Here is a 22543-nt window from a genome sequence, read left to right as displayed (position 1 = left end):
CAATTCCTATAGCATTTGGCTTTGAAAATCAGAGGGCCCAAAATTTTCTGAGTTCTTACAACCAGTGGGACTTAAAGGTTGGAACTTTAAAAATCAACCGCTCAGCTCTGAGAGAGCCCCAAAAGTGATATGAACCTGAGTGCCAGTCTTTAAAGAGACAGCACAGCAAAGAACCCGTGGAGATACATGGATTAGAGGCAACAGTTTGAAAGGTACCTGGGGCTGAGAGGAGGGAGAGTAAGTTACTAGTATCAGACTTTGCTAAAGGACTTCTCCAGGAACGAAAGAGCTAGAAGGCACTATTTCTCTTCCCTGCCCCTCATCATAAACACCCAACCACTTGTAGGAACCAGCATTGTTTGGGCACTCACTACCTAACTTGCTTATAATGCACCCCAACTCCTGGACAACCAGGCCTGCCTCAGTCCTGGTCTGAGGATCCCTTCCCACAGAAGACTCACACAAACCTTGCCAAAATTGTATCTCCTGACCTCTGCAGTGGGTGTACACACCTTGTTAAATCTGCACCCCTGCCCAGGCATGCTTTATGGAGCAGCCCCTGATGGCTAGTCTCCCCAGTGGTAGAGGATCAGTGCCACCTAGTTAAAAGTGAATGTCCTTCCCAGTAGTTTCCAGGCATAGCTGACTTTCCTAACACAGAAAAACAGACACAAAGAGTCAGGCAAAATGCCACAGAAGAATATGTCCCAATGAAAGAACAGGACAAGATCCCAGCATGAATGAAATAGATATAAGTAACATGCCTGATAGAGAATTTAAAATAATGATCATAATGATAGTCACTGGACTTGAGGAAAGAGTGGAAGAAATCAGTGAGACCCTTAACACAGAGATAAAAAAGAATCAATCAGAGAAGAAGAACACAATAAACGAAATTAAGAATACACTCAATAGAATGAATAGCAAGCTGGAAGAAGCTGAGGAATGAATTAATAAACTAGAAGACAGAGTAATGGAAAGTAATCAAGTTGAACAAATAAGAGAAAAAAGAATTATGCGAAATAAGAATAGACTTAGGGAACTTGGCAACTCCATCAAGAGTGGTAACATTTCCCTTATAGGGGTCCCAGAAGGAAAAGAGAGTTAAAAAGGGGCACAACATTTATTGAAGAAATAATAGCTGAAAACTTCCTAATCTGGGGAAGGAAATAGCTATCCAAATCTAAGAGGCACAGATATCCCTCAACAGACTTAACCAAAGGAAGTCCATACCAAGATACACAGTAATCAAAATGGCAACAAGTAGTGATTAAAAAAAGATTAAAATCAGCAAGAGAAAAGGAGGCAGTTGCATACAAGGGAGACCCTATAAGGCTATCACTGGGATTTTAAGCAGAACTGCAAGCCAGAAGAAAGTGGCATGGTATATTCAAAGTGCTGAAAGGGAAAATTCTACAGCCAAGAACACTCTATCCAGCAAGGCTATTCATTCAGAATAGAAGGCGAGATAAAGAGTTTTCCGGATAAATAAAAACTAAAGGAGTTTATGCCCACTAAACCAGGCCTAACAAAAATATTAGAGGGGACTCTGAATGGAAAAGAAAGATCATAAAGGAGATTATGAAAAGTAGGAGATACAAAGGTAGTAAAAATAAATATTTCTGTAAAAATATCAGTCAAGGAATTCATAAAGGGATATAAAGTATAACACCATATACCTAAAACATTTTGTGGGGGAAGGAATAAAGAATGGGTTCGAACTTAATAAACCATCAACTTAATATAGAATGTTATATGCAGATGATGTTATATATAAACCTAATGGTAACCAAACCACTAACAGGTATACAAAAAATAAAGAAAAAGGAATCCAAGTATATCCCTAAAGAAAACCAGCAAACCATGAAAGAGAGAAAGAAGAATCAGAGAAAAACTACAAAAACCACAAAACAAGTAAAAAATAGGTACATGTATACATGTATACAATACATGTATAGAAATACATATCTGTAATAAATATAAATGTAAATACATATCTGTATCTTTTTATTATTATGTTAGTCACCATATAGTACATCATTAGTTTTTGATACAGTGTTCCATGATTCATTGTTTGTGTATAACATCCAGTGCTCCACACTATATGTGCCCTCCTTAATGTCCATCACTGGGCTAACTCATCCCCTTAACCCTCCTCTCCCCTATGAAACATTCAGTTTGTTTCCTGGAGTCCATAGTCTTTCATGGTTCATCTCCCCCTCTTCATTTTCCCCCTCCTTCTCTTAATGTCTTCCATCAGTAATTGTTTTGAGTGCAAGTGGACTAAACACTTCAATGAAAAGAGAGAGGGTGACAGAATGGATTAACAACAACAACAACAACAACAAGACCTATCTATATGTTGCCTACAAGAGACTTGCTTCAGACCAAAGATACCTGCACATTAAAAGTGAGGGGATGTGGAGATATCTATCATGCAAAGAGATGCAAAAAGAAAGCCAGAATAGCAATACTTATATTGGACAAAAGAGTTTTTAAAACAAAGGCTATAACAAGAGACAAATAGGAACTCCACATTATAATAAAGGGGACAATACAACCAGAAGACAAAACGATTGTAAATATTTATGCACCCAACATGGAAGCACCTATTACATAAAACAGTTAATAAAAAATATAAAGGAACTAATCGACAGTTATACAATAATAGTAGGGGAGTTTATCACCCCAGTTGCATTCATAGATAGATCATCCAAGCAAAAACTAGCAAGAAATAGTGGCTTTGAGTGGCACATTGAATCAGATGGATTTAATAGGCATATTCAGAAAATTCCATCTTAAAACAGAATACACATTTTTTTAAGTGCACAAAGAACAGTCTCCAGAATAGATCACATCTAAGACATAAAAGAAGGCTTGACAAAAATGAAAAAGATCAAAGTCATACCATGCATCTTTTCTGACCAAAAGGTTATGAAACTAAAATCAACCACAAGGAAAAAATCTGGAAAGACCACAAATATGTGGAGGTCAAATAACATGCTACTAAACAATGAAAGGGTCAACCAGGAAAGCAAAGTAGAAATTTAAAAAGTACATGGAAACAAATGCAAATGAAAACATAACAGTCCAAGACCTTTGCGATGTAGCAAAAGCAGTTCTAAGAGGGAAGCAAAACCCAAAACCAGTAGAAGAAAGGATATATAAAGAATGCAACAGAAGTAAATGACAGAGAAACTAAAAAACCAATAGAGCAAGTCAATGAAGTCAGGAGATGGTTCTTTGAAAAGATAAACAAAATTGAAAAGCATCTAGTCAGAAACATAAAAAAGAAGGACTCAAACAAAATCATAAATGAAAGAGGAGAAACAGGAACCAACACCACAGAAATACAAACAATTATAAGAGAATATTATGAAAAACTATATGCCAACAAATTAGATAACCAGAAGAAATGGATAAATTCCTAGAAACATATAAACTACCAAAACAGAAGCAGAAAGAAGTAGAAAACTTGAACAGACTGATTTCCAGCCAGGAGACGAAATCAGTGATGAAAAACTCCCAACAAACCAAAGTCTAGGATCGGACAGTTTCATAGGCAAATTCTACCAAACATTTAAAGAAGAGTTAATATTTATTCTTCTCAAATTATTCCTAAAAAGTTGAAGAGGAAGGAAATATTCCAAATTCTTTCTATAAGGCCATATTATGCTGATATATTCATAAATCAATCAATATGATACTATATATATAGAACACCCCAAATTTTCCTCCAAAGTGTTTATAGCAGTAATATCCACAACAGCCAAACTATGGAAAGAGCCCAGATGTCCACTGACAGATGAATGGATAAAGAAGATGTGGTATATATACACAATGGACTATTATGCAGCCATCATTAAATGAAATCTTGCCATTTGCAACGATGAGAATGGAACTAGAGGATATTATGCTAAATGAAATAAGTCAATGAGAGAAAGGCAATTGTTATATGATCTCACTGATATGTGGAATTTAAGAAACAAGGCAGAGGATCACAGGGGAAGAGAGAAAAAAAATGAAAGAAGACAAAAACAGAGAGGGAGAAAAACTGCAAGAGATTCAGGAAGCAAACTGAGGGTTGCTAGAGGGGAAGGGGAGTGGGGGAATGCCATAACAGGGTGATGGACATTGGGGAGGGTAATGTTGTAATGAGTGTTGGGTATTATATAAGACTGATGAATCACAGACCTGTACCCCTAAAACATATAATACATTATATGTTAATTAATTGAATTTAAATTAAAAAATGAATATAAATTAAAAAATAAATTGATAAAAAGAAACTGAATGTGACACAAAGAAATGGAAACACATTCCATGCTCATGGATTAGAAGAACAAATATTGTTAGAATGTTTATATTACCCAAAGTAATCTACATATTTAATGCAATCCCTATCAAAATACGAATAGCATTTTTCACAGAACTAGAACAAAAAAATCCTAAAACGTGTATGGAATCAGAAGAGCCCCAAATAGCCACAGCAATCTTGGAAAAGCAAAGTAAAGCTGGAGGCATCACAATTCCAGACTTCAAGTTATATTTCAGAGCTGCAGTAAATCAAAACAGTATGGTACTGGCACAAAAATATACACAGAGATGAACAGAACAGAAAACTCAAGAAATAACCCACAATTATACGACCAATTAGTCTTTGAAAAAGTAGGAAAGAATACCCAATGGGAAGAAGTCTCTTCAAAAAATGGTGTTGGGAAAACACAACAATCACATGCAAAAGAATGACACTGGACCACTTTCTTCTACCATACACAAAAATAAATTCAAAATGGATTAAAGACCTAAGTATGAGACATGAAACTACAAAAATTCTAGAAGAGAGCACAGGCAGTCGGGAAAGTGGGTTCTGGGATGGTGAAACTGATAATGGGGATTAAGGAGTGCAGTTTCATGATAGGCACTGGGTGATGTATGGAATTGCTGAATCATCATTTTGTACACCTGAAACTAATGTAACATTGTGTATTAACTATATTGGAAATAAAATTTTAAAAAAGGTAAAATCTGTAACTTTCTGGAATGTCCTTCATTATGCTGAATTGTAACTCTTTATGTAAGAAAACCCACATTACTCTGTACAAAATATTCCTTCCCTAGAGCACTCTCTTCTCTGTGAAGACTGCATCAGAGGTGGTTGTCCTAACTTGAGCTCCAATAAAACTCTTAAGTTTCTTTAAAAAAAAGTAACAGACTGCCTTTTTTTTTTTTTTTTTTTTTTTTTTTTTTTAGAGACACAGAGAGACTGAGCATGAACAGCATGTGGAAGAGAGAGAATATTAAGCAAACTCATTGTGGAGCTTGATGCAGAACTCAGTCTCATGACCTTGAGATCATGACCTGAGCTGAAATCAAGAGTCAGACACATAACAGACAGAGACATCCAGGCACCCCTCTAACTATGCTTTTGTAAGTCTTATGGTAACCAGTGCCAAAACCTAGATAAAAGATAAAAGAATCTAAGTACAACACTATGGAAAATTATTAAACCACAAAGGAAGAAAATGAGAAGGGAACCAAAACAATCAGAATACAACTAACAAAATGACAATCCTTAATTCATACCTACCAATAATTACTTTAAATGTAAATGGACTAAATTTTACAATCAAAAGACAAGAGTCAACTATATGCTGCCTACAAGAGATTCACTTCAGCTTTAAGGATACATACAGATGAAAGTGGAGGGATGGAAAGTGTTGGGAGCCTCGTGCCTAGAAGGGGTTAACCCAATAGAGCAACAGTTCTTGGGAACCTCTTCAACCGAGGACTTTCACGGGTGGCGAGCTAGAGTGCCACCGTTGTTCCCTGGTGATTGTTATGAGAACATTGTAAGGTTTGGCTTGTTGCCATTGCAGCTGCTGTCTCAAGACTAAGTTAATAAGGCTCCTGTGTTTTGTGAATATTGAGTTATGGCCTAGGTGTCCAAACCACAAAGGTCAAGGCTGTCTGATATCTCTGCATGGCCAGCTACTCTCAGGCCAAAATAGAAACTAGCACCAGATGTACAGGAGGATTCCCTTACTGTGTGGTATAAATCAGAACTCTTCAAAATAAACTTTGGCACTATGGGACATCATCCTTGGTGCTCCTCCTGCCCCCATCTCTTTGTCTCTTAATTTCTTTTCACCGTCCTCTTACCCTCATGTTCCTGGTCAGTTTGTTGCGCCGGTCACGACAGGAAAGATATTCAATGCCAATGGAAACCAAAAGGATATTCTTATATAAGAAAAAAGACCATAAGCCAAAGACTGTAATAAGAGATGAAGAGATGCTAAGGGGGTCAATTCATCAAGAGGATATAACATTAGTAAATATACACCCACCATTGCAATACCTACAAATTTAAGGGAGAAATAGATAGTAATATATTAATAGAAGGGAACTCCAAAATTCCACTTTCAGCAAGGGATGCATCATTCAGACAGAAAATCAATAAGAGAAAAGAGAACCTAAATTGCACACTAGACCAATAGACATTTGATCCAACAGCAGCAGATTGTTCTCACGTAGTATATTAAGACAATGGAATACTATTTAGCCTTTTAAGAAAGGAAATCCTGCCATTTGTAACAACATGGATGGACTTGAAGGGTATTATGCTAGGTGAAATAGGTCATACAGAGAAAGACAAATACTGTATAGTATGTTTTTATGTGAAATCTAAAGAGGTGGGAAATCAAATTCATAGAAACAGATAGCAGAAAAGTGGTTGCCAGGGCCTGGGGTCTGAGCGGTGGAGTAGGAAGAAGTTGGCAAAAAGGTTCAAGCTTTCAGTTAAAAGACCTGAATAGGGGTCTCAGGATCTACTGTTAACATGATGACGATTGTTGATAACACTGTGTTCTGTAATTTAATTTTGCTAACAGATTAGAAATTATTCTCTCTCATACACAAAAGGTAAATATGGGAGATAACAGATGTCTTAACCTACTTGGGGGGAGTCCCTTCATAATATATGTGTCCATATCATCATATTGTACATTTTAAATATCTTTGAATTTTATTTGTCAATTCTACCTCAATAAACCTGAAAAAACTATAGAAAATATTGAGTGTTAGTAAGGAGCAAGTGAATATGGAGCAGCTGGAACTCTCATATCCTGCTGGTATAAATTTGTACAACCACTTAAAAAAATCGGTGGTTTTTATTACACATAATGCACATACGCATAATGTATGACTCCCATTCTGTTAGAGCCCACACTCAATTCCCACTACCCCAACTCCCATTTAGTCTCTGCACCATTACAGTTTGTCCTCCACCATCATCATTCTACTGAAATTGCTCTCCATAAAGTCCCTAATAACTTTATTATTAATAAATCTAATGCCCATTCTCAATTCTCATTCTACTGGAAAACTATGTAACACTTGAGACTGTTGACAAACCCATAATTCTTAACAGTACCTACTCTTGAGGCTTAGGACAATATTGTTTGTTTTATTATCCTAGAACTTTGATCTTCCTTTGGCACTTACTTCTCAACAATGTTTCCCTAGGCTTTCTTGTTATAAGGGGGTGTTTCTTGGAGTTTCATCCTTGGCACTATCTATATACTTAATATATGTTAAGCCGTCATACATATCTCCTTCCACTTCAGTACCCCTCCTCAGTGTTCCTGAAATAATTTCTTTAAATACTAATCTAACATCTCAGAGCTATGAGATCAAATCCTGTGTTGGGCTCCACACTCAGTGTGGAGCCTGCTTAAGATCTCTCTGCCTCTCCCTCTGCCTACCTCAAATAAACAAATACATGCATACATAATAATTTAACACTTTACTTCCCTCTTTAAAAACTTGTGATGGTTTTTAATTGGAATACACTATAAAATACAAATGAGCTACTGGTATTCAAGGCTCTTCTTATACTTGATCCCTTATTCTTGATCTCTGCAGCTTCATCTTCCACCCTTCCTCTCTGAACCTTATGTTTTAGTGACAATAAACTTCTCACTCAACAAGTTTTCTTCTTCCTCATATTACATCCCCAAATCATGTAAGTCCTGATGAAGCCTTTTCTGACCTCTTCAGACCATTGTAAGTCCTTCTGGATTTCTACAAAAGTTTGACCATGTCTCTCAGAAACTTTATTACATTGTTCCATGTATCTTGACCTCTACTGCACTGAGAGTTTTGTAAATCCAATCTGTATTTGGCACCTGGCACTGTAACTTACGTGCAGTAGAAATCAACAATGTGTTCAATGACTGAATGGCTTCTGTAATTGCAAGATCCATGATACACAGCACATTGCTTATGTTAGTTGCTCAGTATATGTTTTAAAAATGAATAGGCTGATAATTGTATTATTTCAGTGTTCCCAGTAAAGGATGATAAATGGTACATAGTAACAAATTCTGCATTTTGGGAGATGTTGCAGTAATTTAAAAAAGCATTTAACCTAGGGTTCTTTGGTGGTGCAGTTGGTTAAGTGTCTTGACTCTTGGTTTCAACTTAGGTTATGATCTCAACATTGTGCGACTGAGCCCCAACTGGGGCTCCATGCTCAGCACAGAGTCTGATTTCTCTTTTCCTCTCCCTCCACTCCCCCACTTCATCTGCTCTCTCTTCTGCTCTCTAATAAATAAATCTTAAAAAAGTTTTTAACCTTGTGTTTTCATAACTTCATGCCAACATTTGAGAGGTAATATAGAATCAAACTAAATGTTTTCTTAAATCATTAATTATTCTCATAAATATTCTTCGCTTACCTAAGGTTTTGTTTTTTTCAGTCACTTCTGGTAGTTTTCTACACAACTTTTTTTCTTGCTAGGATGCTAGTAAAAATTTAAGGCATCAACTGTAAAGTTGTTGTAGTTCATAAGAATTTTTTCCCTTAGACACAGAAAGAATTTTTTCATGAGTGAATGTTTATAGTATTTTTATCTGACTATATCCTAAAACACAGTGATAGATCAATGACATAAATTTATTCTTCAAATGATAGGATTTTTAGAAAATTTTCTCTCAATTTTACAGTGATACCGAGTTTTCATATTACAGACAGGGGGTCCTAGAATTTAATGAGAAGTTAAAGTAAGTATATTTGGGCACCTGGTGGCTCGGTCAGTTAAGCATATGTCATTCCCTAATGACATATGATACTGAATATCTTATATACTTATTTGCCATCTGTATATCTCATTTGGTGAAGTGTCTATTAGATCTTATGCTTATTTTGTAATTGGGTTGTTAGTTTTCTTATGTTGAGTTTTAAGAGTTCTTTTTATGTTTTGGACTCTAGTCCTTAATCAAATATGGGTTTTGCAATTTTTCCCTTCCATTCTGTAGCTTATCTTTTGCCAAGCAGAAGCTTTTAATTTTAATGAAGTCCAATTTATTAATTTTTTCATTCAGATATTATACTTTTGGTGTTATAAGTCATCACCAAGCCCAACATCACCAGGATTTTCCTCCTGTGTTATTTTTATAACTCTTACAGTTTTGCATATTACATTTAGATAAATGATATGCTTCAAATTAATGATGTGAGGTCTGTATCTAGATTCTTTGTGTGTTTGTGTGTGTCCACTTGTTCCAGCACCATTTAAAAAATGTAAATTAATGGGAATTGGCTCAGGTCATGATCTCAAGGGTCATGAGATCTAGTCCCATGTTGCCCTCCCCTCTCAGCAGGGAGTCCACTGGAGATTCTTTCCCTCTGCCCCTCCATCCACTCATGTATCCTCTCTCTCCCTCTCTAAAATAAATAGATATATATTAAAAAATAAAGTAAGTATATTTGTGTGAAGAAGGATTCTGGGAATAGTCCTAGAATAATCAGTAATTGTCTTATTTATTTTCAAATACCCACGAAAGACTCAGTTCTCAATTTTCTATATCTTATGAGCTTTTGATATTTGTGCCTTCTAAATCATACAAAAGATTAGATAATAAATTGTTTTGGGTAAGCAGAAGAAAGGATAAAGTTTGGTCAAGTTGATCCTTTGACTTGTCAAGGGTAAGACTTTGTGAGCCTCTAGAAATATTTACAGAAATCAGTTCTGGGTATACTTCATTTAATGAAATTCATATTTCTGAGCATCTTGCTATAGAATAAATTTAATTTCAACTGAATTATATCTTCTATTGATTTCTAAAACAAGTTAAAAATATATCCTCACCTAGAAGAAAAATCCCTTTAATAGAATTACAGTTATAAACAAGCAAAATCCTCTGAAAATAACTTCTTTGATAGAAAACTTACTTTATGATGGAAATGGATAATTCCATTTAGATATTAAAAGCAATCTTAGGAATGATCCAAAGTACCACCTAATAAAACCTTTTATAAATGTCAATATACAATATATGGATATCAATATATGGATACAATATATGTGCACATTCTTTTGGCTCATAATTTTCCCACTGTATTACTGCAATACCTAAAAGTAGAAAAAGTTTCCTGAGTTTTCCATGGACTCATGAAGTAATGCCCCACTTTCCCATTAATTTACATTTTTCATGTGTATTGCCATGTTTGTACAACAGAATCAGCACAGTATCTTTCATGAGGGGAAATAAGCACAAATAAGTATGACACATTCACTCTTCATTTGAGTAGCAAAGTCATCCCAGTGTATGATGAAATATTGGTTACTGCCCAAGAATGATTTTTCTGTTCATGGAATATATTTGAATTTCCTACCTTTATCCATTGACCAATTCAAAATTTTTAATTTATCAGTTTAATAATATGTTTATATTATTAATTTAACAAATAAGTTACATAATATGCAGTGTTTTAATTTAAAGTAAATTAATTTTAATTTAAATTAATTATAAATTAAAAGTAATTTAAAGTAAATTAAAACAGTGAAATTATGTAACTTATTTGTATTTTAGAAACATTTTAATTAAATATAACATTTTTAGAAAAGTGAACAAGTTATATCAAATTATATTTGTACAGAATTTACCAATTTATATTCTGTTTCTAATATCTCTTTACGTTCCATCAGTCTATTTGGTGTTTATGAGCAGCACAGTTTACATTATTTTAGTTATATAGAATGCTTTGATATTCGCTAAAGCAAACGTTCATCTGTTATTCTTTGTTGTTAATAAAGCTAATATGAAGTTTTCATTGAGCTGTATATACCCTTTTACTCAAGATTTCTTTCAGGACTACCAGGAAAGGATATTTCAGCAAATTGAGAGTCCTCAGGAATTTGCATATTATTGCAATACGAAGTGTGGTTCTTCTACTAATACATTTTCTAACTAGTTTGGACTAGAGCATGGGTGTGTGCATGTACATGACATTTTGTACCTCATTTTATTACCTAAATAGTGTAAATTTTCATATTTATTTCAGTAGTTTTTCATTTAATTCTTCTGTATTTTATAACACAATAATTGTTTGCAAGTTATTCTTTTCTTTCAATCATCTGCTGTTTAGCTATTTCTAGCCCTTATTTAACAAATGGTCTTACTGCATTTGTCAAATTTTCAGAAAAAAAGGTAGAACACAGTAGTATGACTATCAGACATACTTTTCTTGTTTTTGTCTTCGATAGAAATGCCTCTAGGATTTCAGTAATAATTATATTTCTGGCAGCTGGTTTGTGGTAAATATTCTTTATCATGTTAGGGAAGAAGGCTAGTCAACTATTTCTTTTTACAACCATCATATATGATATCCCATATGGTGTGATCAAGTGAAAAAGGGGCTGATTTCAAATCAAATGAAATGGATACAAATTCTAATTCTTATTTTCTCACTCTGTGATCTCAGAAAAAAATTTTAATTTCTGACCATTCAGTTAAGGTAGACATATTTATAGAGTAGTGCCTATTATGTGGTAGCAGGAGACAAGGTACTAGAAAAAATATACAGACCAACTTCTTTCCTATTTTGTAAAGTAGAGCTAATAAAAGGACCGGGGGAAGGAAATAGGAGAGAAGGCACCATAAGATAACAGCAGTTTGAGAGACAGGAAGAGAATGAAGGAGCATAAAAGACTCAAGAATTGAGATGGCATGTCCTTTAGCAGCACAGGGAATACAAATGAAAAAATGATAAAAGATTAGCATGGTACTTTATAAAAATGACAACTTTATGAAGAATCTTGTATTTTCAAACTACGTATTTGAAGTCATTCAAATTGGGTTCTAAAACACTGTCAAAAGAAATAACAAATAGGTAGCTGAAGCATATAGCTCTGGAGAAGATTCAACTCATAAGAGCTTGTTATATGATAAAGGAAGCATAGTAACTAATGGAAAACACGGGATTATGCAATTAGAAGGATATGCAGCAAAAGTGATACAGTTACATCTAGATAGTTATATTAGAGGTAATTTCTTTCTCAAACATTTTTTCTTTCTTTCTTTTCTTCTTCTTCCTTTTTTTTTTTTAACGATTTTATTTATTTATTTGGCAGAGATCACAAGTAGGCAGAGAGGCAGGCAGAGAGAGAGGGGGAAGCAGGCTTCCTGCTGAGCAGAGAGCCCAATGCAGGGCTCAATCCCAGGACCCTGGGATCATGACCTGAGCTGAAGGCAGAGGCTTTAACCCACTGAGCCACCCAGGCGCCCCAAACCTTTTTTCTTTCAAAAATGCATACAAAATTCACAAATACTAAAATGAATAAAAGTTTTCAAAACCCAAAAACAGATTACTGTATAAATAGTGTTCATAAAACTTGGCGTTTGGGGGGAGAAATCAGGTTAAAACCTCTCCTCAAATCAAAAATATTCTGGTAGTCCCTTAAGTTGCTACTTGGAAAATGTGGCATTATAAAGAGACATTATATACACATACGTTTGTAATGCTTTACACATTCTAAAGCACTATACAAAGTTATCATCACTCTTATAATCATCACTGTTTTCTACCACCCAGACATTAAAGCCAAATTTCCAGGGTATTTGAATGTGCTTCTTCATACATCACCAACAGTGTGATGAAGCTCAGACCAGGTGATTCATGCAGTATATATTTGGGGATTAAAGTAAGAACATCAGGTCAACCAGGAGGAGGAGCCTACATTAAATTGATTAATCCATATTGTTTTAGATAACAGCTGAGAACTATACTAACGATCAGATGCTTTTGCTGCCACTCACTCAGACATCTGCATAAAAGAAAAGTCAATGTTCTACAAATCACATTTACATCTCAGAAAACTGGTGAAACAACTTTAAGGATACTCAATTTATTTAAGTGCCTTTGCAAAGAAATTGAGAATTTGTGAGGGACTGTCATGGTCCATTCAGTATCAGATTCTATGAACAAAATAATAGATTAGCAAATTTTTTATTAGTAATCTTGGATCCATCCACCCAACTGCAAATCTTACAGTGATTTTGTGTCATCAACCTAAGTACTGCATTTGTGCTGTTCCTTCTTGATCATAATGAATTTCATACACATATGTGAAAGTTGTCTTTCATTCTTCTCATTTTTTTAGGACTATATGTCGGGGTCACGCCTCCAAGATGGCGCCGGTTGCGCCCCTAAGATGGTGCCAGAGCAGCACGGGCAGCCTAAAAACAATCCGCCCTGGCCACACGTGACCTCGCGCTTGTCACATGAACACCTTATGCAACCACTGCCTACGAGCCCCAGATACCTCCTGCTCACACCTCTGTGATTCGCTGTATACCTCCTGTTCACGTGAAAACCTCTGTGATTGGCTGTTATGCCCTATATAAGGCAAGGGAACTTCCCCGCAGGGAGGGGAAAGAAGGAGAGGAGAAAGCTCGACCAGGGAATAAACAAGAGCTTGTGCATTGACCTGTGTGTGTCTTGGTGTTGCGACATCTCTGCAGGCAGGGAGAGCGCCACATTTGGTGCCGAAACCCGGGAACTGTGAGTATATTTAAAAATAGCAAAGATACAGTGAAGGTAGAAATTCTGATACTGGTTGAGATATGTTCTGATTTACTGATAATGTTGAAGTATATTTAACTTTTTAATTTTATGTGCATTGATCTCACATTGAACAGTTTTGTTAGAGTGAAATACAATGTTTCCATTTTGTTTACTTGATTTTTAGAAGTGGTAGTTCTAACAGGAAGATTCCATGGAGTAGAAGTTGTGCAGCCTTTTAAACTTAGCGTTTTAGAGAGAAGGCAATACATGAGTACTTTTTCCCCCTTGTCATATTGCACGTTCATCACTAGGACGACCACAAAGGAAAGGTTAGAAGTTTGCTGAAGAGCAACCACAAAGGGACAGCAGCTGTATGTTCGCAGATCGTGACTGTAAAGGTAAAGATAATGGGGTCGGAAATTTTTAGACTCCGAATGGAGAGCCCCTTGCGGGCACTTTTGAAAGCTAACGGAACCCCTCTTGAGAGTTATTTAAGAAGTTGTTTTTCAGGAGGTGGGAATTTGAATAGTAAACCTGTGAAACCTTAAGATGATGAAATAGAACCTTTCTTTGTTCCTATTTCTTTAGTTATCACTGTCTTATCTAACACTTTGAACCAGTTAACTCAGTTGGAGCATGGTGCTAATGTGGCTAAGGATGGGAGTTCAATCCTTTTATAGGTCCCTTAACTTTACACACTTACACAGAACTCTTCATAGCTACAGATTGCCACTTCTTGTAGGTATATATCTCGCAATTCAGCTCTTAGTCACAGGGAAGGTGAGGAGTATAGCTTAGCATAAGCCTTTCATCTCAAATGGAAAGACAGCTTAAATAATTGGTATATGTGATACTATAGACTTTTAATCTAATATTTAAATTAAACATAATAATGTAATATCTAAAATATGTGTCACTATAATTTTCTCTGGGTAAGACCATTTTCTAAATAGTATCTTTTAAAAATTAAATTTCAATAAATTAAGTTTCAGTAAAAATTAGGTACAAATACAAATAAAACATAGTAAGAAAAGGTGAAATCCTGTTAACACTGAGTTCTTGTGCCTAAGTTTGGGTTTATTAAAGGAAAGTATACTTGGTGCTATACAAGGCAGCAGAGTCTTCAGTTGACATATACTATTCAGTATCACACAACTCCTAATTTCTGTTCTTGGCCTTTGCAGTTTATGTTAGTACCAGTTCATGTTAGTACTTTTCTCAGTTATGAGTTATGATTAGTATTATTTTTAGTACAATTTTTTGGTAAAAGATGTTAGATAAGTAAATATTGTTAAACACTTCAGTTGCTCTTAAGCTCCTCCCATGCTGTTTAATCAGAAGAGTGTTGATTTGATCTCCAGAAAGAACCAAAGAAAGAGTTTACAAAGTATTTTGGCTGATGTACTGACCTAGATTAGGATAGTTGCTGTCTGTCATTGCTCATTTGATATTGTGCTGCTAAGCAGTATCCGGAACTGAGGGACTACCCAACATCTCTATGCCTTTTTACCTCTTCTACCGTCTTAGGTATTCTGTACTTGACTTTGTAACTTTGCAGGTCTAGGGATGAGAAGTTTATTGAGGTAATGGAGGTTTATAATCAAGTAATTTGCTTCTGCTAGAGATAAAGTGAATGGATTTTGTAATGAGTGGTCATGATCAGAATAAAGGTTAAATGGAAGCAAGCGCCTACTGTGGATACTCATCCTACCCTTCAGTGTTTTGACTCAACCATGGCGGAATAGAGAAGTACAATTATGGGCCATGGTGCAAGCCTGGCCCACTCCTCTGCCCCTCTCTAATGACTCGACAGTTTTTCCTTTGTTTTTCTCTACCAATGCAAGTATCGGCTTTCCATCTCTACCATACAAGAACACCGAAGCAGCTTACAACATCACTTCCTTACTCCTTCCCGGGAGACTTTGCTTCTTTGTTCATTTTAACTATTCTTCTTCCTTTCAACCCCGTTGTATGTCACTCGTAATAATCCTCAATCAAAGGGTAGATCTCCTCCAGGAACAAATGAACCTAATGTCGCAAATTCTCTCCACCAGTTGTATCCAGCCCTTATCAGGCATATGCATCACATCTAACTTGTATTCTAATCTCTCCCGAGCAGCGAACCTCTCCCGAGAATTATCTCAGATGCTCAACGGCACCTGGTCAGCCAAATTCCACAATCTGACAGCCTCCCTATGGATGGAGATTCTGCAGATCAATGCCATGAGAGTAAACCCTCTCACGGCCTCCCAATTCCTACAAACTATGCAGGCAGTGGTGCTTTTGGGAAATCCTGGTTTGGGACTATTGCACTTGGCTGTATTGTGCTCTTTGTCCTCCTCCTGGCGCTGCGTTGGATAAGGGCCCTTCAACGCACAGTAGCCAGAGACCGGCAGGCTGTACATCAAGCCTTGGTAGCCATAGAGCATGGTAGCTCACCTCAAATATGGCTTAGCATGCTAGACCGATAGTCAATGACGGGTAATGAGGATGATAACGGCGTACCAACCTAAGACAGAAGCTGCAGCATGCTCTGCAGTATTTGATGATGGGTAAGGGCGCAAGTTGATCGTCCCAACCTAAGACAGGCACGGTCCCTTATCCATACAAATAAATAAAGAAGGGGGAGCTGTCGGGGTCACGCCTCCAAGATGGCACTGGTCACGCCCCTAAGATGGCGCTGGAGCAGCACAGACAGCCTAAAAAAAACATCCGCCCTGGCCACACGTGACCTCGTGCTCATCACATGAACACCATATGCCACCACTGCCTACGAGCCCCAGACACCTCCTGCTCACGTGAACACCTCTGTGATTGGCTGTTATGCCCTATGTAAGGCAAGGGAACTCCCCTGCAGGGGAAGGGGAAAGAAGGGGAGGAGAAAGCTCGGCCAGGCAATAAACAATAGCTTGTGCATCGACCTGTGTGTGTGTTGGTATTGCGTCATCTCTGCAGGCAGGGAGAGCGCGACAGCCATATTTACTGGCTACCTAAATCATACGCAAGGCACTGGGATATGGCTGGGGATTAAAAAAAAATTACAAAGCTCCACTGGTCCCTCAAGAAGTTTTTCTGACATAAAAAGATACACCAACAAGTAGAGACAGCTTTGAGAGTTCAGAATGAGCCCTGAATAAAGTGTGCTAGAGAAACGTCTGGAGAATGTCTCTCAGGGGGTGTGGGATTTGATCTGGGACAAGATAGAAAGGTAGGACTTAAGTTCACTTTTAAAGTTGTGGTTTATTTAATGGAATGGCAATGATGAGCTTTGACATGGAAAGACTACTGTGCAGAAAGACATGGAAGAGTCTAAGATTAATTCTTAAAACAAGATAAATAGTCCCTTTCTGCGTGTCTTTTTTTTTTCTTTAGTACAGTCATCTTTGAAATTCTGTTATTTCATACATTGTGCATATAGGATATCTGAAATTGGCCTGACTTTGACATTTGACTGTTGCATACAGTTTAAGCCTATATTGAACCTATATAGCAATGGTGACTCATGACCAAACAGCTTTAGTTATTGTTTTAGTTATAGTTTTAATTCCCTGCTCATTATTCTAACAACTATATAATCCATGCACACAGTCCTATTTGACCAAGGGAGTGATGATTTTTTGGTCTCAGTTTGACTTTCCCTGGTGTTTCTACAGTGAAAGTTTCATGGGATGACAAGCACTCTTAATTTTATGCTCAACACAGACTAAAGAACACTTTGGTCAAAGGAGTTCATAATTTTGTGCCAAGTTTAAACTGAGCATCTAAGTAACATGCAAACAGTATATTGTGTGTGTGTACACCGTTAGAAAATCATAGACTGAAACTAATCCTAACTAAAACCAAGATTCTTACCCAGTCTGACTCCTAAGCTAATGTTCTTTCCACTGTCTTATAGTCCCTCTAAAAGTCATTTTTCTTTATTTTTAAACAAGTAACACTTCAACAAATATATTAGGCTAGTTTATAAATTACAAGATATTATCTTCATTAGTGGTCGTGAGCAAAAACAATTTATTGTTACCCAAAGACCTTATCAGTTTTATATTATTGGTGGGAATGGGAAACAAGCAAATGCATTTATGTTCAGAGCACATTTACTTTGTTATAATGCCCCCATGACAAAAGTGTGACTTTCATATCTAGGTTAAGCTGATGACTGTCACTACACATGACAATTGCCTGTGGTTTATGAGACCCAGTGCTTTTGCTTTATTTCCCAGTTGTTAAAATATGTTTAAATCACTTACAGAAAAAATTTTAATAAAAAAGGAAAATTGAAAGAATATCCTTCAGATAGAAATTAAAACTATGGTGCTATTTGTATCTCTAGACAATAGGATTTGTGTTACTGATACCAGGGATAATGAAATTCCTATGCACTTTGAATAGGTTGAGATTTATCTCCCTCCTCTCAACTGAGGCTTAATAATATCTTGTCTTCTTAGAAAGAAAAATGCCATTAAGTTAGTACATGTTCTTATTGTCTGTGACCTCTGGATCAATCCTACTCTATTATGACTAAGACATAAATCAAACATTTCAATTTGGTTTTTAGACTGGCAAGCACTGATGTAATATAATTCTTTTTAGAAAGAGGGAAATAATTTGAGAAAATGTCAAGGTGCTGCTTTAAAATGCCACCATGTCATGTTTTTCTTTTAATCCTAATTTCCATTAGTGTGAAAAATGGATGGCAAAGAGAGGGAGGCAGGGTAAGTAATCAGTATCAGATCACTGCCAGTGTGAGGACCATACAGGCCAGGCCTGGGCAAAGGCAGGGATGGAGCACAGGGGGCTGCTGTCCTCCTGCTGGGTCACCAGCAAGGGTCTCTGTCAAGGCAGGCAGAAGACAAACGGTAAAACACCACTAGGGGAGGTGTCAAGCATGGCAGACAGGTACAGGAAGAGGTGAAAATCTCTTCTGCCATCTATAGGTCAGATAAAAATTTCACTCCCTTCACTCTTAACATGTGGTTCTCCTGTGGGCAGAGACTTCATTGCTCTGGGCTCCCTGCAGTGGACAACACACTGCCTTTTCTGAGGAAACAACCAGAGGGAGCCCAGAGGGAGCCGAGTAAACAAAAGGTGAGACCGAGCTCAAGATCTTCCATAGACCTTGACAGCCCTTGGCGGCACCAGCCTGTGCCTGCCTCTCAGCGATTCCGGGAGGCAAAGTATGTTGTGGAACATACTTTGATCTAAAAACAGAGAAATCTTAAAATATGCTATTGTAATGACTGCTAAACACATGCTAGAGATTCTTTTTTAGTTTTCTACTTCAGCAAGATATTTTTAAATAAAACTCCTGCCCAACCTATTAAAACTATCTGTCGAATACTGAAACTTTCTAGCAGAAAGTATTCTAGTACAAAGGATTTGTTTTGGCTAAATTTGATCTCTTCATTAAATAAGTAGGGATTGATGCAGAAAGACATGATTTCAATTTCAGTAGTTTAAATATCATTTTTTCTTTTTGAATTAATTTCATTTTAGAAATGTAATGCTATTCAACATATTTGCTAGTAAGAGCAGTAATGAGATATGGGTAATGAGGTTAACTGGAGTAGCCTGTCTCTTCCCTTGGTCTCTCCCTGCCTCTGTGTTTGGGCACCAATTTCAGATTTCACCCAGGGAGCTCTTGAAAGGGTTGAGAACCACTATAAAAGAACTATAAGCTTAATGCTGATATCCAGTATTGCAATTCTGTTTTGATTACTTATATTCTTTCTTCCCCCAAATAAAAGTATCTAAAGAAATTCAGCTTTCAGCATTAAACTTTTTTTTTTTTTTAAGCTTGGAATCATTAATCTTCTCTTGTTAAAATTACATTCATTAAATGCACTAAAATATTTTATATGAAAGTAAGTAAATAACCATGAGTTTTTTTTTTAAACTAGGTTGTTAAAAATTAAAAATGCCATGTTTTAACATATTAACTGATAAGACTCACGGATATCATTTTATAGCCATGAACACTATAACTAAAACTAATATTGTACATTAGTTTTACAGAAGGAAAGTATAAAAAGGGAAAAAGGGAAGTAGCCACTTTACTGCATTGATATTTTTAGTGCCCACCTTCCTAACTAATGGATTTAGGGATTATAATGACCAACACAGAATATTCTAGAACCTTTATGTTTGGCACCAGTTGTTAAAACTTCCTAAATATGACTTAATATTTAATAGATTTCATACATAGAAATTATGTAAAATTCTGTTACGTGAAGTTGCAGTTCTAAGAGTGGAGCTACCCTGGTGAGCAACTCAGCATCAGGGGTCTCTGGAACCCATGCCAGGCACAGCAAAGCTCTTTAAGGCTTGGTTTCATTGTGTTTGGACTAGTTCTCTTGCCAACATTTAACCTCTGTTTGAAATCTCCATCTTCTGTGGCATCCTGTGTTTTCCTTTTGTGATCTATTCCTTGTTTTACCCTGTAATTCAATCTTGGCATTTTAAGACATGTTACTGGTGGTTGGCTTTACTGTTTTCCATAGTAAAATATTAAAGTATGAAGAAGGGACATGTGGATTGAAATGACAATATGTGGAAGTTAATAAACTCTCATTGCTCTACACTGGGGATCTAAGCAGAGAAATTTTTTAAGACTTTGTTAATTTGGCAAATTATAGTTTTCAGTCTACCCTAATGACTATATAGGTGATAGATAGGTTATTATAAATTTAGGTAGAGAATTATATGCTAGCTGTTATGTGTTCAAAATTCTACAGCTCTCTGTAAATGGTAAGAATCCTATTTGACTTTATCATTTCACTACCAAAGCTCTTGAAAAGTTCTTTTATAGTCATGTTACTTCCTTGGCATGTCTGCATTCAAGAAAGGATACTGGTTTATATATGAATAAAATAAAAACAAAATAAATTCTTATACAGAGAGAGATCTTTCAAACTAAGAAAAAAATAGAGCATAAGTTAATTTACAACATCCAGCCTCATAATGTATGGGTCATTCCCAAAGCAAGGGATCAAACTCAGATACATATGAAAATTGCATCATTTGTATTATCTCACTTTATGATGACCCAAGACGGCCAGGTGAGTGATAGAACTTGGGGTCCCTGGTACCAAACGACTATTCAAATCTGGCCATTCTCTGCACCTGCTGGGCCCTTGCATGGCTTCTTTCTCCCAGGCCCTTCTAAGGGTCTTTCTTTGAGTCTTTTTTCTTTCTACATTCTGTTTAACTGAGGGGCACAATGCAGGTGGGTGCAGGGCCCTTCTGTTTAACTGAGGGGCACACTGCAGATGGATGCAGGGCCCTTCAGTCAGGAGACATTCCTGGGAGATCCCATAGTTTACAACTGGAGGACTTCAATGTCAGTTCACTCTCCAAAAAATATTAAAACATTTTAAATTTAGAGATAAAATGAAGGTGATGTACAACACATGCATATACCATATGCTGTGCTAGCTAAGTAAAGGTGCCTAAGGGAAGTAAATACTATGGTGATGCTGTACAAACATGGTTTTTGTAAATTTTAAAGAGGAAATCACAACATATATTTGACTAATTTAAATATATTATGTAGGGAGGGGAGTGGCAAGATGATGGAGAAGTAGGAGACTCTGTTTCAACTGGTTCCCTAAAGTGAGCTAAATAACATTCTGAACACCCATGAAATGAGCCTGAGATATAGGATTATACATGTCTGATCTCTTTGGGGGCAGAAGATCATCAGTGGCCAGTGAAACAGAGTGGGAATGCTCGGACTGATATTGGAGGATAAACAGAATGGGGAGGGAGCCACTGGAAGCGACCCACTGGAAAGTAATACCTCAATACAAAAGTGCCCTGTGACTAGGGACCAGCATTAACTTGGAGACTGGTTAAAAGCACTCAAAAAGAGCAGAAGACCTTAAGGGTCTCCTGGTGGAATCAGGCAGTCATGGGCACGGGCCTAAGGCCACAGTCCCAGGACAGGCAGTGCCAGCAACCATCTGTGCCAGAGAGAGCCCAGCAGGGGATCCATTCTGTGGTCTCTGAGCCCGCAGCTTTCCACTGCTTGCACCACCACTCCTGCTAGGCATACTCCCACCCTTGCCTGAGAGATCCTGGTGTGGGCATAGGTCAGCAGTCTGAGCCTGCAGCCTTCTGCAACCTGTGCCTCTGACAGGTCTGAGTGTACCCAGTTGTGCCTGAGAGAACTCAGTGTGGTCTCCAGTCAGGGTCCCTCAGCCTGCAGCCCTATGCGACCTGTGACCTGTGCCTCTGCTGAGTGTTCGTGCACCCAGCATGGGTGTGGACCCTAGACAGCAGTCCTGGTAATGGCAGTCACCTGGGTTCGGGCTTGCCCGGACCAATATTTCTCGCAGTTTTAGTGGCCCAGGGGCACAGAGACAAGTGGGGGCCTCGGGCGACCACTGAGACAGTGGCTGGTGGTACGCACCACCTGTGGGATGTTGCAGTGTTTAGCAGAGTTTGCAGACGGGGAATCTGTGTGTTCTGGACCATCCAGAGGGGAGCAGATTGAGGCTTCTCTCTGAGGTGGAGGTCTGGGTGTGGACAGTTTGCTTTTCATGGAAACCTCTGAAATGCCACAAAAAGCCTCCAAAGAACAAAAACCTTCAAAGAACTAAAGCCTGAAACACAGATTTCCACAGAGCCCTGCCCCTTGATTGAGGGCAGGGTGACTCAGTCCAAGCAAGGTTGATTGAAAAACAATGTGGAAGGCCC

At 37.2% G+C, this 22543-nt stretch overlaps 1 protein-coding gene and 1 long non-coding RNA gene across 4 annotated transcripts in view; one reads left to right on the top strand and one right to left on the bottom strand.

Moving 5' to 3' along the window:
- SGCG (sarcoglycan gamma) overlaps positions 1-22543 on the bottom strand; it is a 145129-nt gene that overhangs the window by 69504 nt on the left and 53082 nt on the right. The window lies entirely within an intron of this gene.
- LOC309849076 lies at positions 13783-16272 on the top strand. The gene is made up of 3 exons (XR_014303472.1): positions 13783-13846; positions 14161-14247; positions 15969-16272. It is a non-coding gene; the product is annotated as an uncharacterized lncRNA (long non-coding RNA).

The sequence above is a fragment of the Mustela nivalis genome, assembly GCF_964662115.1.
Source record: "Mustela nivalis genome assembly, chromosome: 15".
In the NCBI taxonomy this organism is placed as follows: domain Eukaryota; kingdom Metazoa; phylum Chordata; class Mammalia; order Carnivora; family Mustelidae; genus Mustela; species Mustela nivalis.
The sequence above is the reverse complement of the archived record's forward strand: the minus strand, read 5'-3'. Positions and strand labels throughout refer to the sequence as shown.